The 18514-nt window shown below is 42.9% G+C and overlaps 1 long non-coding RNA gene across 1 annotated transcript in view; it reads left to right on the top strand.

Moving 5' to 3' along the window:
* LOC135176745 (uncharacterized) overlaps positions 1-18514 on the top strand; it is a 65758-nt gene that overhangs the window by 15467 nt on the left and 31777 nt on the right. Inside the window, exon 2 of the long non-coding RNA XR_010302807.1 lies at positions 15412-15568. This is a non-coding gene — a long non-coding RNA (uncharacterized LOC135176745). The remainder of the gene's footprint in view (positions 1-15411; positions 15569-18514) is intronic.

Here is an 18514-nt window from a genome sequence, read left to right as displayed (position 1 = left end):
GTGTCAGGTCTTTGCTACTTTGGGTGGAAATCCTATCCCTTATGAGACTTGTGAAAATTCCTCTTGATTTCAAGGTACCCCTGAACTTACATTACAATAGCTCTGAGAGTTTGTTCCCCTCTTGAGGAGGGAGTACATGCCATCTTGTCCCATGCATCCAGTTGCTGAGAGGCTACTCCTAGGCACTGAGTCTTCTTTGCTTCTTCCCTCTCCCTCCGTTTCAAAGGAGGAAGAGAATAGAGCCTTCATCTCTTCTTTTTCTTCACACATCATTTTTATTCTTCTGAACCTCTCCCCCCAAAAAAACAACACACACACATTTTCAAGTTACAGATACTCAAATAGCACAAAGATATTTATTCTTTATATCACCTGCTGTGGCACAGCAATGTGGAAGGAAAAGAGTAATAAACTATGAGTGAAAAACGCCATTTTAGACCAATTCTGCCATCACATTGCTGGCGGTTTCAGCAGCGGCCAGATCAGCAGCCAGGCCCACATCGCTCAGGTTGTTTGCTCTAAGTAGCACCACTGAAGAATAATTTTGCTCAAGTAGGAAAGACTGTGACGCTTGCTGCTACTGTGCTTGATGGCTGGAAGCTGGGCTGATGGATACCCTGCAAATCCAATAGATAACAGATTAGATATGCATGTAGTGTATGGCTCTGGAGGAATGCCGCTGCATCATTACTCAAATCAGGCCATCCTCCTCCTGCCTATTGCAAGCCATCTCTTTGCGTATGTGAGCTATGTGGGCCCACCAGTGGGCCCATGGCAGCCCAGCACTCTGCATGGCTCAGGCACTGCAGCTGTACTGCAATATATAATAGCAATAACGCTACATATTTTTAACCTCTGCTTTATTTAAAACCAGGTCCCCTTCACCTGTAAATAGCTAGAGTATAAATGTGCCTCACCAATCACACTGGACTATTGTATTATACAGTCTATTGAATGTTTTTGGCAGGCACAAGCCCCTGTGCTACTGTGTCCTTATTTTATTATTGTTTTGAGGGTAGAGCTGTGTGATTATCCATTCTTGCTTCAGGCATAGCAAGCCATCTGGAATGCTTATTAAACCCACAGGCAGATCAGAAGGATATAACTCTGATGATGTACATGTACATGGGCTGTACTACATCATCAAAGCATTGCTTCTCTGATGATGTAGTACACATTAGTGGGCCTAGATAATGTATTAGAACTAGCATAGTCAAAGTCAGACTTTTTGAAGGATGGATTTGGTGGAGCTTTTTCTCCCTCTGGATAACTGCTGGCATGAGATGTAGAAAAGAAAATTTAAAAAGTAAGCCAAGAAGGCTTCAAAACTTGTAAGTGCTCAAGTTGTCAATGGGAAGGGACAAGTAGTGATTAAGAGAATTAAAGAGACAGCTTTGAAACTTGAGCCATTGCAAAGGGTCACATGTATTTGTCTGCCTGAGTGAAGAGGGGCATGGAATGTGTCCAGTAATAGTGCCTTTTCTCCAGTCCTCTTCTGGTTGGTCATCGCTGAGTGGTTTTTTTGGTAGGACTTCATTTTTCTTCATACTTCAGTACCACATCAAAAACCCAACACCCTGTGTTATGACACATAGAACTAGTTTTTCAGCAGTTTCCAAATTTATGCTCATCACATATTTGCAAGTACTACTTAGAAATAAGCTTTTAAAATGAATGAGGGATCTGATCAGCTTTCAAAGTACCCATGTGTCTTCTTTTCTATGAAAAAAAATCAACATCAGTAAAAAAAAACCAACAATCTGGGCTCTATGTATGAAGTGTAGGTGAGTGAAGGAATAGCTGTTTGCATGCCTGTGGAGATCTAAGTATAATTTCTATTTCTCTTTGTTCATAAACCTTCTTGCAATGATTTTTGGAGATAGCTGATATTTGTCTAATCATGGCAAGGTGTTTCATGTCTAAACAAAACCTTTTCCTGTGGAAGCTGGAAAGGTTCATAAAAGTTAGGTCACTCGGTCAGGAAACTGAATGTGTGCTATGCAATTTAGATAACAAATTACACACTTTAAATATCAAACTGTAAATATCAAGTACTCAAAAGAATATTAAATTTTTTAAGCAATTCCAAAGAGTAGCATAACTTCCAAAGAAGAGTGGTAGATAGTGAACATCTGCTCTGAGAATCATAGCTGTAAAGTAAGGCAAATGCCTGTTCTAACGAGGGCAAATAGCATGGACATAAAGGTATGGGTCACATTTTATTAATGCTTAGTGTTTCTCGTGTTTAGCTACTCTTTTAGCACCCTAACTGTGGGCTGCGTACATCAGCATGTCTGAAGTGTGCAGTGTGTGCGGACAGATGCACATTCTTCAGAGCAACAATTAATGACTTGGGGTGCCGAATAGCGGTATGGCAGTAGTGGAATTGCTTTTGGAGAACCGTATGAATTTGCAGTTTGATACTGACCAGATTATCTGGAAGTGCAATGAAGAGGAATAAAAAGTGTGGCATTCATAATTTACAAGTGTGAACTAACAGTTTCCCTTTTAGATACATTTTTTTTATTAGCTAGACATAGTGAACCCGCTTGTGGCTAGTATGTCTTCCTCTTTACTTGCCTTGATGGTCACTCCAAGAGTTTGCCTTCTGTCTCTTAATAAGTTTGTGTTTCATTCCTGTGCTAAATAGAAAGAAACTTGGAAAACTTTTCCTCCTCACTGCAAATTAGATGTCTTCTTTTTGGATAATCCATGCTAGTACAGCTCCTAGCTAGCAATTCTTGTAGAAGGGAGTGTGTGAGGCTGTGTGTGGGGTGGTGTGTGTGTGTTACTTTCTAGATCTGTACTTTTAGTGAAGGATCCAGCTTTTGCCCTTTTCAAGCCTGACTTCTTTCTTTTCTTGTGGTGTCTTAGTGTGTTTCCACTCATGAGCACACACTTTACTTTTGTCCCCCGTGAACTGCCCTCTGTCTTCTGGAGTTCGCTTTCTTGCAACCCACTGCAGGGATGTTGCTTTCCTCCAACAATGCCTGCTGTGTCCCCCACTAACCTACCCATGCTGGTTTACTTCTTTCCCTGCTACCACTTTGTCTGCAGCTTCATCTCGCTGGGGAAGGAGATGACAAACTGTCACTTGCTCAAACATCCTCTCCTCCACTGACTACTCTTAAAGAGGCAATGGGATAAATGAAATTCAGCACTCGAAAGGCTCAACTCCTCCAGAAAATATTCCACCCACAAGTGGGGAGCTTCAAAATCCATTCCTAGCAGTTAATGCTCCATCCTAAATGACATAGCTTTTCAGCAGTGACATGTGCATTGATCTGCATTACAAAAATAAGAGAAATAGCACTTCTTTTCAGCAGCAGATAATTACCAGCATACATCAGGTTCCCTCCTGCTGATACTCACAGGGTGGAGGGGATGGGAGTGGGCATTAGGTGGAGGGGATTTGGCCACCTTGCATGTTCAGCCAGATAAATAATATTGACTGGGACTTGTGTAGAGCCCCAACAACATCCCTCTTTGCTGCTTTGATTAGCCACAGGAGTACATTCTCTACAGTTAAAAGATTTCACCCCAATCATGTCTTCCACACAAAGGTGCTAGTTAGGCTACCAGCAGAAGCAAGCTGGGAGCTGATGGGTTCTTCAGTACTCATGAGAAAAATAGAGACAGGTGGTTGTGGCCCAGGTGGAAGAGCTAAATGAATTAGGGGACATAAGTGTAAGAAGCTTTCCTACTCTCTATTCAGGGGGGGACACAGGCAACCTGGCATACATGCAAAACTCCCTCTCTTCCCTGTCACCACTCTTATGTAGTGTGGAGGCTTAGGAGCCAGGGGAGGTAATTCCCTATGGCTAACTGAAGATTTTGTTGGAGACTGTGTGCACCATTGCATGCCCATTTGAATGGTGCCCCTCTGGGGCTTGGATCTGGGTCTCTTACGAGCACCTAATGCCCTGTGCAGGTGAACACAGCTTAGCAGAGACTTCTGAGCTCCTCTGTAATGAGCACCACCTCAGGCAAGAGACACTTCAAATTTTTGCAAGGAAGGGGTGCCACTCACCAGCCACTAAGTGCCACCACTGCCCTCTGGCAGGGCAAGAACTCACCTCTCTTTAGGGCAGATGTCTGAAAAATCACTGCTGTCACTTTCCTAGCTGAGTCATCAATACACAAAAAATCCTTCATTTTCACAGGAGTGCTGGAAAAGCTTCAGGTGGCAGGGAGAGGGTCTGCTGCTGTCTAGTGGGACTTTCCCATTTCTCACTTCATAGTCTATCATTGTCTAGAGACAAATAAAGCCCATGACAATGGGGCTGAAAGTGCTCTCTGGGTCTAAGCATGCTTCTCTGTGTTAGATTGAATTTCCTCTCATCAGTGAGTTCGATCTGCCACGAGAAAGTTTTCCTGTTTCTGAGTCTTTATGAAAAAATTCTTAGATAATTGAGACAATCCCAAACAATTAAGATAACCAGATGTGTCTGTTATTTGTAATTACCTGAACATGAATTACTTTTTAAGAACAGTTCCAATTTTTGTGCATTTTGAATTACTCTAGATAATGGATAGGAAGATTAACTCTTCTGAAGAGTTGGTGGTTTGCACCTAGTCCATCTCATTCTGATGCAAAGTCCCCTCCTCCCAGAATTCAGTACTAGGACTGAAACAGCATGTTAGGTGAACTTTCCAGTCATGCTGTAGTTCTGATCTGCAGCCTGCAGTGCCCTTTCAGGTGACACCAAGGGGTGAACACTGAAGTCTATACACAACTATGAAGAAGATGCTAAAAAGAACTCACCAAGCAGGGGAAATTGTTGAAGGCATGAAAATGGTTCTGTAAACCACTTTGTTAAGTATCACAGTTTAAGTAAAAGGGTTTCTGTTCATGCTGCTTTTGCACCTAGAGTTTCTGCAGCGTTTTGCTTTACAAGATGCCCAGCTTTCATGGCATTGCAGCACATCAGGCAGAGAAAGGGCATCCTTGACAAAATTGTGCTGTAGAAAAGACGCCTCTAGACTGGGTTTCTCATTATTCAAATGCTTCAGTATCAAGTGGAACCTAGTCCATGTCTCAAAAGTGTTATTTTCTCTGCAGTAGTCATGACTTTTTGCTACCAAAACATGTGTCTTTGAAATCTTCCTCCTTCCTCATTTTATCCAGTGGAGCTTGAATCAGAAGTGGCCTTTAACACACACCCCTTTTCCAAGATCCCTTCTTCTCAGTTGCTTGCTTCCATTGGGTTTCCCTCCTGCTATGCCTGTGGGCTGTGCTACAGAAAAGTATTTCACCTGAACATGTGCTCCACTCCTGTGTACTGCAAACTTTTAGTCAGCAGCTCCTTAAATACACTTTCTTGGTCCCCTAGAGGACAGTGGTCCTTTCTGCTCCTCTGTTCTGATTATTCTTCAATTGGTGTCATTACATCTTGCAGTCTTTCACTGGACCTTGCACTCATTACTTCCTCCAGATCCCTTCTTTTGATTCTTCTCCTGGCATTGTAACTCCAGGCAAAAGGAATCAGTGCCACAGTTCAGGAGAGTTAAGCTCACTGCCTCCTCCTTCCCTCCATCATAGTGTATCCACCATGCTGCTTGTCCAACCATGCAGTAAGCTGAGGAACATGCTGAGGTAGCCCTGTACCCTGTTACTAATCGTAGCTCCTATCCTCATCATTTGTGCACATCTTACTGCTCATGCTTTCATCATGTGGCATGCAGGCACAGCAAATAGAAAGGTGGGGACTACCCAAGTACCATCTTCCTTGTTTCATAGAATCATAGAATGTCAGGAGCTGGAAGGGACCTTGAAAGATCATCCAGTCCAGCCTCCCTGCCAGAGCAGGATCACCTGTACCAGATCACATAGGAATGCATCCAGGTGGGTTTTGAATATCTCTGGAGAGGGAGGCTCCACAAGGGCCAGGAGCAGTCTATTCCAGTGTTCTGTCACCCTCACAGGGAAAAAAAATCCTCCTTATGTTTAAATGAAAGTTCCTATGCCTCAGTTTCCACCCATTGCCCTTGTCCTGTCATTGGGGTTCACCAAGAAGAGCCTGGATCCATCCTCCTGGCACTCACCCTTTACATATTCATAAACATTGATGAGGTCACTTCTCAGTCTCCTCCAAGCTAAAGAGCCCCAGCTCTTTTGGTCTCTCCTTGTAAGAGAGATGTTCCATTCCCTTAATCATCTTTGTGGCTATGCAATGGACTCTTCCAAGCAGTTCCATATCCCTCTTGAACTGGGGTGGGGCAGAACTGAACACAGTACTCCAGATGTAGCCTCACCAGGGCAGAGGGGCAGGAGAACCTCTCTTGACCTACTAGCCACACCCCTTCTAATACACCCCAGAATGGCTTTGCCCCTTCTGGCCACGACAGCACATTGCTGGCTTATGGTCAATCTCCCATCAACTAGGACACCCAAATCCTTTTCCTCTTTGCTGCATTCCAACAGATCAGTCCCCAGCCTATACTGATACCTGGGGTTGTTCTTTCCCAGGTGCAAGACTCTACACTTGCCCTTGCTGAATTTCATTAAAGTTCTTCCTGCCCAACCCTCCAGCCTGTCCAGGTCTTGCTGAATGGCAGCACAGCCTTCTGGTGTGGCAGCCACTCCACTCAGTTCGGCGTTATAAGCAAACTTGCTGACAGTGCACTCCGTGCCCTCATCCAGGTCATTGAATATACTGAACAGAACTTGTCCCAGTACTGATCCCTGTGGGACCCCACTAGTCATGGGCCTCCAGCTAGACTCCATCTCATTGACCACAACTCTGGCTTCTTTCCTTTAACCAGTTCCCAATCCACCTCACTACCTAATCATCTAGACCACATTGCCTCAGTTTAGCCAGAGGGATGCTGTGGGAGACAGTGTCAAATGCTTTACTGAAATCAGGATAAACCACATCCATTGCTCTATCATCATCAATCCACCTGGTTATGTCCTCATAAAAGGCTGTCAGGTTGGTCAAAGATGACTTCCCCTTGGTAGAACCATGCTGACTGCTCCTAACAACCCCCTGTCCTTGATATGCTTAAGGACAGCACCAAGGATAAATATCTCCATTACCTTTCTGGGGATGGAGGTGAGGCTGACTGGTCTATCATTACCTAGTCCTCCTTCTTAACCTTTCTGAAGATTGGAGTGATGTGTCCCTTGTTCCAGTCCCCAGGCACCTCTCCTGTCCACCACGACTTACTGAAGATGGTAGAGAATGGTCTGGCAATGACCTCTATCAGCTCCCAAAGCACCCATGGGTGCATGCCATTAAGATCTATGGACTTAAGGATGTCCTTATCAACCAGAGAATGCTCCTTTGTCATGCTTTCCTCTGTTGCTTCTGGTGTTAGGGGCTCTTGAGGGTAGTCTCCAGCAGTATAGACAGAGAACAAAGAAGGCATTTAATAACTCCACCTTCTTTGTGTCCTCTGTCACCAGGACACCCTCCTCATTTGGCAAAGGGCCTACATTGACTCTAATATTAGCTTTTCCTACAATGTATTTGAAGAAGCCCTTTTTGTTATCCTTGACCTCTCTTGCAAAGTTAAGTTCCAGTGAGGCCTTAGCCTTCCTAGTTGTTTCCCTACACCCTTTGACACCACTTCTACACTCCTCCCAGGTGGCCAGCCCTTCCTTCCATGATCTGTTGACTCTCTTCTTCCACTTAAGTTTGCTTAGAAGTTCCTTACTTAACCATGCAGGTCTCCTGGCTGTCTTTCTCAATATCCTACTTACTGGGATGCATTGATCTTGATCTTGGAAGAAGAGGTCCTTAAATGTTAACCAACTATCATGGGCCTCTCTGCCTTCTGCTATCCTGTCCCATGAGATTTCACGCAACAGTTGCTTTAAAAAGCCGAATTTTGCCCTACTGAAATCCAGGGTTGTAGTCCTACCAGAGAAGATCTTGAAATCCACCATCTGATGATCACTAAGACCAAGGCTTCCCTCAACCTTCACTGCTTTATCCAGACCCTCCTTGTTGGTGAGGATAAGATCCAGCAGTGCTGCCCACCTAGTCGGGTCCTCCACCGTTTGCATCAAGAAGTAATCATCAGTGCACTGGACGAACCTCCTGGACTGTGGCTATCTGCTGAGTAGCCCTTCCAGCAAATATCTGAGAACCAGGGTGTGTGATTGTGAGGCTGCTGTTAGCTGCCTGTAGAAGCCGTCATCAACTTTCTGATCCTGATCAGGTGGCCTGTAATAGAAACCCACAACTGTATCACCCATGCTAGTCTGTCCCTTAATTTGCACCCACAAGCTCTCAAGTCGCCCCTCATCCACCCCTGGACAGAACTCAAGACATTCTAGTTGTTTCCTCACATAAAGAGCAACTGCACCACCTCACCTTGCTGACCTGCCTTTCCTAAAAAGGACATAGCAAACCGTGACTACATTCTCGTCACGGGCGCTGTCCCACCATGTCTCTGTAGTTGCCACCAAGTCATAACCTTGCGACTGCACACGTATTTCTAACTTCTGTTTGTTCTCCATGCTGCATGCATCAGTGTATAAACATTTCAGAGATGGAGTTGAGTACATAGTTTTCAGCCTTGAAGGGGGGTAGACCCTCTGGCTATCTAAAATGCCAACAACCTGCTCCTCAAATGCTGTGTTATTATACTCAGGATTCTCACTGACAATGCCAGCTACATCCCTGTCCCTCATCGTAGTTTAAAGCCTTGCCAGTGAGCCCAGCCAACTCATGTGCAAGGATTCTTTTCCTGTTATGGAACAGATGAACCCTATCTGCTGCCACTAGACCCACTGCTGAAAAATTTTCCCCATGGTCAGAACACCCAAAGTTCTGTTGGCGGTACCAACCTCTAACCCATGTGTTAATCACATGGATTTTTTTCCTTCTTTCAAAATCTCTACCTGTCACTGGAGGGATTGGAGAGAACACCACTTGTGCTCCCTAGCCATCAAGTAATCTCCCCAAAGCCCTGAAGTCTCTTCTACTTGTTTTTATAGTCCTATACATTGCCTCATCACTCCCATTATTCTTCCTTTCATATTTACCTCACACTGAGTCAGTGGCCTTATCTTTGTTGCCCTCCCTGACAACTTCATTGCATTCCATATGTTTACCTGTGCTTATAATGAGCAATGCTAATACCAGTGGTGATGATGTCACCTTCAGTTGTTCAAAAAAAAAAGAAAAAACGTCATTCTTGTATGGTACTTAGTGAATATTGATGACTGCTGAGTTCAATATGGAATTTTTCTTCTTGAAGCTCATTCAGACTTTCCCTCTTTCTCTTGACAGTTTTGCTCTGGGCACTGTCATCTTTGTTGTCTCAAAGGAATATCCTTGAATCCGTGACTCATGTGTATGTAAGCTGAGATTTCTGTAACCGACTTTCCACTTGCTGAGGACTTAGAGTTTATAGCATTAATGTAGTGCTGAAAATAAGTGGGCCTTAGAGATGGTTTGGAAGACTAGTGAGAAATGCTTCTTTCCACTCCTGTTAACTAGTTGAAAGATCTAAATATGACCTAAGCTTCATCCTTTCTACTGCACATATTGACTTATGACAACTTTGCCCAGGTATGAAGAGTATGTGGCAGAGTACCTAGTCTCCCTCTCCCTCAAAAGTGCAAGGTATCGCTCAGTTGGTGCTTGGGAGCAAACAACATTTACAGGAAGATCTGAGCATCTTTCATCCTTGGTAGATGTAAATCAAGATTTCTGAAACAGGGAAGTGATTTATCACTGGTATCTTCACTAGGTTCCTTCAGGCCTGATGTTTCTCAACCAGACAGGTCCATTCAAGGTCTATGGGAATATTAAACATCTCCAGGATGGCAAAAAACACATTGGTAGCAGTGGGGACCAGGGAATTAAGTACCTTTTCCAAGGGACCTGTTTTTATCACTTCCCTGTTTTCCCACTTTCACTGCCAGGTCTGACTCTTGCCTTTCCAAGCTCCAGCTGTGCTTTAATGGAATGGTCTCTTCTATTAAAACACTTCTCAGAGATCCCATTTACCAGAAGCTACTTGTGTCATTGGCTACCTGTTCATTAGGTAGCCAGGCCTAAATTTCTCATGGCTGTGTACATAGTGTATTTATTTTGTGTTACAAGAGAAATACATGCACCTTTCTTTCATATGGTCATTTTATGGGTGGTTTATAGCTTCTTTTGAAGCTGAACTATGTACTGGTGGGATAAGCATCAGCCTTATCTGAAGCAAACCATGTGCTGAAGTTTTCCTTTGGATGAACTAAGAATTTATAAAGACTGGCTTGGGATTTCAGAAGTGGCTTGAAGATCTGGAATTAAACAGAGAGTTGCACAGAAAGAATTAATTCTAATTGTGTGTGACAGTGAGAGGGAGAAGTCTGGAGTCTAGTCATGTGGAACCAGAAGGGAAGGGAGGAAGAAACTTGGGCTAGGTCAAAAGGATTGCAAACAATTGTAATAAATTAAAAAAAAAAAGAAGTCAAGACAAAAGCATAAAACATAAAGTTGGGTAGTAGAAAAGTGTTTGTTCAGTTTGCTTGTATTTGCTTCTGAAGCACAAGTAAGGTGAGAAGGAAGGGAAGGAAAGGAAACTGAGCCTAAAACTACTTACCTAGCTACTGAAGAGTTGGTTTCCTTTCCATTTCTGGGAGATTTCATTAAAATGTGTGAATGCTCTTTTTTCCCAAGAGGTTCTGTGTGTCTCTTTATAGTAACAATGAAGCAGACATCATGGTCCTATGGTAAACAATGCAGGAGTTGTGGCTGGAGATGCCCAGAAAAAACAAATCAAAGGAATACACCTCTTTATCTACATCCAAATGTTTCGTCAGATACAAGCTAGTCTCAGGGAAATGCATTCCTCCCTGCAATGCTTCTTGAGAGGTACTTAGGGGTTTGGTAGGGCGGTGAATAGTGCTTCAGGCCTGGGTGTTCCCATTTGCACATCTTTTGAGCCCTCCAGGCTGCTTGCACAGCTCCTTCTCTCTTTCAGTCCCAAATCCCCACAGGTGTAAGATGGTAGTTTATAGTCCCAATCTTGTAAATGTGCTATGCAATTAATTGCCTGTTATTTCCCAATATGTGGAGATACAAGGTAAACAAGTATGACAGGGCCAACCCAAGGACAGCTGAGGACATCCCTGACCACTGGGAGACCTCTGCAGAAGGTATTCAGACCTGGTTACCCAGTCTACCCTCATCACAAATCTTGTGTTTCCAAATAAACATTTTAAGGGAAGGGAATTGTGTAGGTTGTTACTGTAGCTTATAATTTTTTTTTTTAAATCACGTTTCTAAATTCCCAATATTACTTTCTCCTTGCTTTGAAGAAAAAAAAGAAAAGGTGTGTATATAGAAATCTCATTTCAATAAAGATTTAATTGTCTATTTCATCTGGAAAGCCCTCTGAATTGAAACTCCCTTCTCCAGAGTGCTACCTGAGCACATGGCAATTGTCTTCTTTTGAAGTGTCTATTGTACAGTTTATCTCTCTTTCAGGTGCTTAGCTAATACTGGTCATTGGCAGCCAGACAGTGAAATTCACACTGAGTAGCGTGTTATGGACTTGACAGGTTCTGGTATTCATTAGGGGCTGTGCTGGTGCCAAACGCTCCTGACCAACAAGGTGAACCTAAAGGGGAGGCTGCTTCTTTAATCACTTTGATGTTGCTAAAGGGAGATCTACCAAAGGTGACTGACTGACTATCTATCCATCTGTCCATCTGTCCGTCTGTGTGTCTACCCACCTGCCTATTTCACCTGTCATAAGTAATGAATCTCCCTCTGGGTTCGCCCAGCCCACTGGTGGGTTTGGACTGGATGCCTCCCATTTATACAGCTCAAGCTGTGTGAGATGAAGCCCATGACATGGAGCATGACCTGTTGGAATGATATGTTGGTTTGACCAACCTGGTCTCTGTTTTATAAGGACAGATACCTGAATCTGACAGAATTTTGCAGTAGGTACCAATAATGAATATGAGCAGTAAATCAGTTAAGCAATTCACCAAAAACTCAAAAAAACACTGAATTGGAGCTGCTGTGAAAGAGTAGATGTCCTGAAAGCACCCTAATATGCTGTCAGGCAGGAGTACCTGCACAAGATAATGTAGGACATGAAACACCTGTGCTGTTGCTGTCAGTACTCAGGAACATTGCAGGAATGCCCCTTCCAATACTGGTTAGAAACTATCCACACTAGGCAGCTCTTAAAGGGGAAAAAACATGTGGCAGAGAAAGATGAAGAATATGCATAAAAATATCTCAAAGATGCTTCTGATAGAAATGGAGAATATTACATTTTTCTGTTTGCGATGCCTCAGACTGCAGTAGCTGTGCTGGTGGCAGGGCTGTGGAAGGGTTGTTTTCTATTAATAGCAAACAAAATGAGGGTAAAAATTTAAGTTGAAAAATCTTTTGCTACTAGAAGGCAAATTACTACACACACTACTACGAAAAAGCAGGGGTAAACAGTACAATATGTTGCGAATTGCAGATGTGTGTGCAGTAACGCTATGAATACATTAACTTCCCGCGTTGTCAAGGCAAGTGACAGCAGCTGACTGAAATCCAGAAAGGAGCTACTGTCAGCACGGTGCTCACCCAGGCAAAGTCACATTGCTCCTAATAACAAAGTCCATTCCGTTTACATCTGACATCGAGGGGCTCTTGTTTGGGGAATTGTATTTATTTTGACCCAGGGAAGTCCACCGAGCTGCTCAGTCAGGCTCCAGCCTCCTGCCGTGGCAATTAGACAAACTGTTCCGTGCTGTTTCATCAGAAGGACTGAATTTTCTATACCTCACTTTCCTTCTGGTAACTTTTTCCACTCCTGCTGGACTTTATGGTAGGAGGAACAAAACGAAAAGCACAGGAGTAAATAAAGCAAGTTCTTTTGGAGCTGTGCCTTGAATGCTCCCACCATAAGTGAAGGAAGGGGTATTTCAAGAGGGGCAGTGCATTGCAGAGGTCTAGTTTTGTGCCTATAACTGTGCATCTACTTGTGCAGAAAAGCAACGACGCAGACTCATGTTTCTCTTTCCTTGTGCTTTTCACATCCCCAGGAAACTGCCTCAAAGGCTGAATCAGTAGATTTAGTCCATGTCCCAGTTTGATTAAGGTGAGTCTGTATGAGACTTGCCCTGTACTGAACACATCCAAGGCAGGAAGGTAAACATCCCATTGTGCTGGATTTGATGAAAGAAAATCCTGGAAACGTTGCTCTCGTCTAAGAAAACTGCCAGAGGCAGATTATTAGGTCTGAATTAAAATGCAGACGAGATTCATTAAATTGTTGACCCTGCCCCCTCCAAAAATAAAGTCAGGTTGCCATCTTAAATTGACAGCATTAGAGACAAATTATGTGCACTGATTAGTAAGTGTGGGCTAAATTACAGCTTAGAGAGTGGGTGGAGTGCTGTGGGAATGAGAGTGAGGGAAGCAGCAGAGGAGGCAAAAGCTATCCTGCCTGTGGAGACCACGGTAGTGCCAATGGATGTAGAGTCCTGTGGCACTAGGGGTGCAGAGGGGTATGAAAGATGATAGATGAGGTCAGGACAAAAGAGCTGTCTCTTCCAAGGATCCCCTTCCCTCTAGGAGGGAGTTTAAAAGACAGCAGTTTGCCAACATGTTTCCCTGGAACATCATTGGTGAGGATGTGGTGAGCTCAGGAACGACATTACCCCTTTTCTTTGGGATACATGGAAGTTTACTTAAAAAATGTAAAGAAATAAACACCCAAACATTGCAAGGATGGTATTTAAGAAGAAAAAGAAGAAAAGTAGGGTAAATTGGACTTGGGAAGCCAATTTCCATTACACTGGGGGGAAAAAACCACAATTGTTTCACCATTTCAGAGAAAAAAGGAAAAAAGCAGGCATAACAGTGTGTGTATTACTCATGAGACATAATTCTCTGAAAATACTCTGACCAGTACATAAATAGCAAAATGAATGTTATTAACATGTTAATTTTACTAACCCTTTAACCTATTGATTAGCCAAACAGAAGGAAACAGCATCTTTTCATGCTTCGTCCTCCCGCGCCTTTCATGTAATTGGATTCAAATTCACATCTGTAGCTACTAAACCAATGTTTTCAACCTTTCTTCTGCACCTCCCCACCCCCAACTGTTTAACCTCCCATCTCCAGCTCTGGCATAAATGTAAGCCTTTATTTGTGAATATTCCGATAAGCACTTTGCCTCCAACCATATTGTTCAAGTACCAGCATCATTGTTACAGCTGTAATTGTTACTATCAAGACACAGTTCTTTGTAATTAGAAAGTCAAGATGGTATTCAGCAGTATGGCAGCACAGATTCTCATTTGTTAGGCTATTAGAAAAAAAATGTTTACAGAGAAAACAGTGTCATTGTTTAGTGCTCTTAATTGACCATCTGCCTGGTAAAGAAATGTCCAAAGAAGGATAAATAAGACTATAGCACACTTATTTATTTATTTTCTTTGTGCAATGAGTAAATTAGGAAAAGCAACAGCAGATCCAAACTAGACAAGACATTGCTAAATCAGGCTGCAAGTGAAATCATGTCATGAATACATTAACTTTTATTTCTCTCAGTGTCAAGACTTGTGTCTGCATCTTTCTCGAAGTTTGTTGGGAAGAAAAAGGAGGCCAGATCTTGATGGGCACTGTGGAGTTGACAGCATTCATCTTTTAACAAAGTCAAGCATATGCTGCTTTGAGTGCAGCATCTTTGCATGCTCAATGACGTGTTTAATGTCACCTTTCCCACTGTAAATCATCCCTGAGTAAATCCACAAGGGAGAGTGGTACTAGGAATTAAGCAGGAGAGAAATAAAATTCATGACCATGTGGTTCTATCTCAGGGAATTTGGTACGTATTGACAAGAGAGATTCACACCTGACGGGGCCGAGAGCTAATTTGTAGTAGGGCTGTTTATCTTCTGCCTGAAAGGAAAGCTTTTCATATTTAATGTGCATTTTCCTCATCTCTCTCTCTGTATGTGTTGGTGATTTAATGTAACGAAGGCTACATCTGGTTTTGCTGCTGGGCAAAAGTGTAGTTTCAAATTTTGGGCTAATTCAAAATTCTGAGTTTTTTCCTATGAATATGTAAAAGAGAGGCAGTTTGGTCTTCCAAACATGAATTTGATATTGTCATTGCACAAGGCACTGTCTTAGGTAGGCAGCACTTGATCTGTTCTTGTTCTCGTTTACACTTTTGAAATGAGAAGTGAAAAAAAAACAACAGTATTACCATACTAAGCCAATATGGTAAATGACCAAACTGATCTTTTGTACTATTTATCTTCTGACATTTCAGGTGGAAATAATACAGTATATTTATGTGTTGATTTATTACTGTACGGAGCAGAAAAAATACAGAGAAGCAATAGGGGAAAAAAACAAAAGGAAACAGAGGAATGAAGTAAAAGAGAAAGAATTACCTCTAAAAAGAATCACGATCTCTCAAAACATTATCTTACAGTTTCAAATGGCACCAGGACACCCACAATGGAAGCCCCAGTTCTGCCTCCATGGCCACTGCAGTGTCCATATGGAAATGAAGCTGCTGAGATGACGACAGAGGACAGCAACCAGCGCCCTCACACAAATAGCAGTGACAATTGTGATGACAACAGCAGGTAAAATTTACCAATACTTAGAAATCTGACAGTGTTTTAGCCGTCAATTCCTACAATGATAAATGCACTAAAGGTTCAAAGTCAATTTTCTTTCCATGAAAACACTCTCCCTTGATGCCTCCACCTAATTCAAGTGCATTGTCCCTTGTCCACGTCCTCCCTACTGAACCCTTCCTTTTTCATCTCCCCTGATTCCAGCTCTTAACTCTGACCCTAATAATTTATGTTTCTTTTTCTCCCCTTGCTATTTATTCTTGTGCACAGATTAATTTTGAGGTTTGAAGGAATATCTCAAAATCCTGCTTTTCTGCCTGATGGCTTTTGAGAAGGGCTGATAGCTAATGGAATCCAGCTATCATTTGTCTTTAAAATACCAACATGTAATACATCGCTTCTAAATCTAAAATTTCCTTTCCCTCTTATTTCTGGAGGTTTTTCATTAGTGCCAAGTGCATTTTTTCAGAGAGCAATGACCCACCTTTTTGCCATTTTTTCCCCCCTTCCAGTAGGGAATATAACTTAAATAATAACTTCCATCAGCAGGTGCATGAAGGCGAGAAGTGTTCAGGTCTTTCAGGGTACTGCACCTTTTTCTGACCTAGAGACATTCAAATTTATGAGGTCCAAAGTCTTTCTTTTATATCTTCTGAACTGGAACTGGGGGAAGTAGACATCCAGCCCTACTGAGACTGATAAGCCTGCTCCGACACCCCCCTGCTCATGCATGCCAACGTCTCCATACACACTACCGGTTCCACTTACTGCTGTATCGCTTTTGATAGTGGTATAATAATGACTCCTTGAAGGTGCCTTTTTAAACTGCTTCTGTACCTGTTTCCCCAGCACTGGGTGTATGTGCTCTCACCTGTATGTCAGCATATGCCTCTCTAGGGTGGGTTCAGCCACATGGAGTCCGTGCCTGTGTTTTGTCTGCATCTGATCTGGAGTACTGAGCAGAATAAGTGGCTCAGAAAAATCAGTAGGTTTAAGTTCATGCATGTCTAGCTACTTGTTCAATTTGTTTAGTCCAGTGGTCTCCATTATTAGGAGCCTTAGGGTTTTTCTTTTGATTTGGCAGGATGATTATAATGAGAGCTCCTTAGTTGCTACTACACCAGGGTATCTGCCCACTTGCTCTCAGTGTCTGCTGTATAGCTTGTGATTAATATAAAACAGTCAGATGCCCTTCAGATCATTCAAATTTGGGGATTCTATTATAAACACGAAAAGAGTGCTGGCCGCACAAAGCCCTTGGTGGTACCAATTAAAGACAGCGTCATTCAGAGTTGGCACTTCTCATGCCGCTGCTTTTTCTCCCCTTTTTTTCCTTTTCACAGCAAATCTTTTCCATGGCAATGGTGGCCCCCCTACCACCATACACCTGTGCCATGCTCCAGCCCCAAGGCATGAACTCCTTGGTCAGAGGGGAAACACCTTGCTTTCCACTCTTCCTGTCCAGTTTCTATATCCCTTAGGGTAGCCCTTCCTCTATACAGACATGAGCAATGGGATTTGAGAACAGTATCTCTTCATGTCGTCATGCAGGGATAGGAAGCATTGCCTGGATTGCCCCTAACAGAAAGCCTTGTGGTGTCCCTTCCCTGCCGGCAATGGCTCCAGGCTGCCACTGCACATTGTTTTGTCAATTTCATGGTTAAGTCCCCAGTTTATCAACATCATCTTTTTATTCCAGTCAGTATTCCAAGTATTCCTTAAATGTCACAAGTGGTGAGCTGGATTATTCACAAAGTGTCCAGTAGTAAATCCCATTTACATGCAAAAGTTGTGCCAGCTTACCCTGAGGTTAAATTGTTGCAGACCCCTTCTGTGAGGACCCTTCTAAGCTAATGAGAACGACCTCCTGTAATTTCTTTAATTAAAGAACAACAACAACCTAAATCAAGATAAAACATGATTCATATTAAATAAGGCTGGCCAAGCAAATGAGTTTGCATTGCTTGAGATGCTGACTATGCTTTTTAGTGCCCGAATTACACTAGTGCTTTGGGTAGAGTAAAACTCACCTCTACTTCCTGACTTCTGGTCAAGCAGCTGCATCAGTGAGAGGGCGTTATACCTGCCCTCACCAAACTCAACAGAAGTTGTGCCTCTGCCTGTGAGGCAGCCAAGGTCTCTCTCCAACATACACATTTCATGTTAAATCTCATGCACCACTTCAGATATTTGACAAATCCATATGAAGTGTCTGGATCACAACGAAGCACTGTGTTTCATGAAAGCTACTGTCTCAGCTCCCTGCTTGTCAGAAAGGAATAAAACTTTCCCATAGAAGACCAGAGAGAAAAATCTTTTATTTCTGAAATTTCATCTTACAGAGTCAGGTTTTTTCTTGCATAAAGCTTGCTCTGTATCTAGGGTCTTGTAACTTTGATCTAGTTGCCCTCTATCTGCAACACACACTCCAATCTCACTGCTTACTTAATAGGCCATAAGGAATTGAGAAACCTTCACTTAAGGAAAAAAAACAGTACTGGTTTCTTGTCTCTCTGCTCATTTCTTAAAACAGAATGACCTTTAAAAGCTGCTTAGATGACACTTGCAGTTGTGTGAAGGCAATGGCTATCCTCCTTCCTTTCACTGCTGATTCAGGAAACCACTGAGTGCAGAAGTAGTGTTGTTTCCAATCCAGCAACAACAATCTCATCACAAATCTGGTGACCGTCTAAGAAGATCATCTTGTTTATCTCAAGATATCCCCTCCTAATCCAGATGTTTTCTAAGTCTGTCCTGAGAGACAATTATTCAGCTGCTTTTTCACAGACCTTTAACCCTTCACTTGTTCACATCAGCCTTTCTCATAGGGATTGGTGTCCCTCACAGGACTCTCCCTATCCGTGCTCAGACTCTCCTGCAAGGGGCTCTGTGCTCTGCAAAGCTAACCAGGAAGGTTGCCCTGTGAGGTGGTGGGATGTTGATGTTGTTCAC

The sequence above is a fragment of the Pogoniulus pusillus genome, chromosome 7 (genome assembly GCF_015220805.1).
Source record: "Pogoniulus pusillus isolate bPogPus1 chromosome 7, bPogPus1.pri, whole genome shotgun sequence".
NCBI classification, from domain to species: domain Eukaryota; kingdom Metazoa; phylum Chordata; class Aves; order Piciformes; family Lybiidae; genus Pogoniulus; species Pogoniulus pusillus.
Note: the sequence above shows the minus strand (reverse complement) of the source record. Positions and strands in the feature narration are given on the sequence as shown.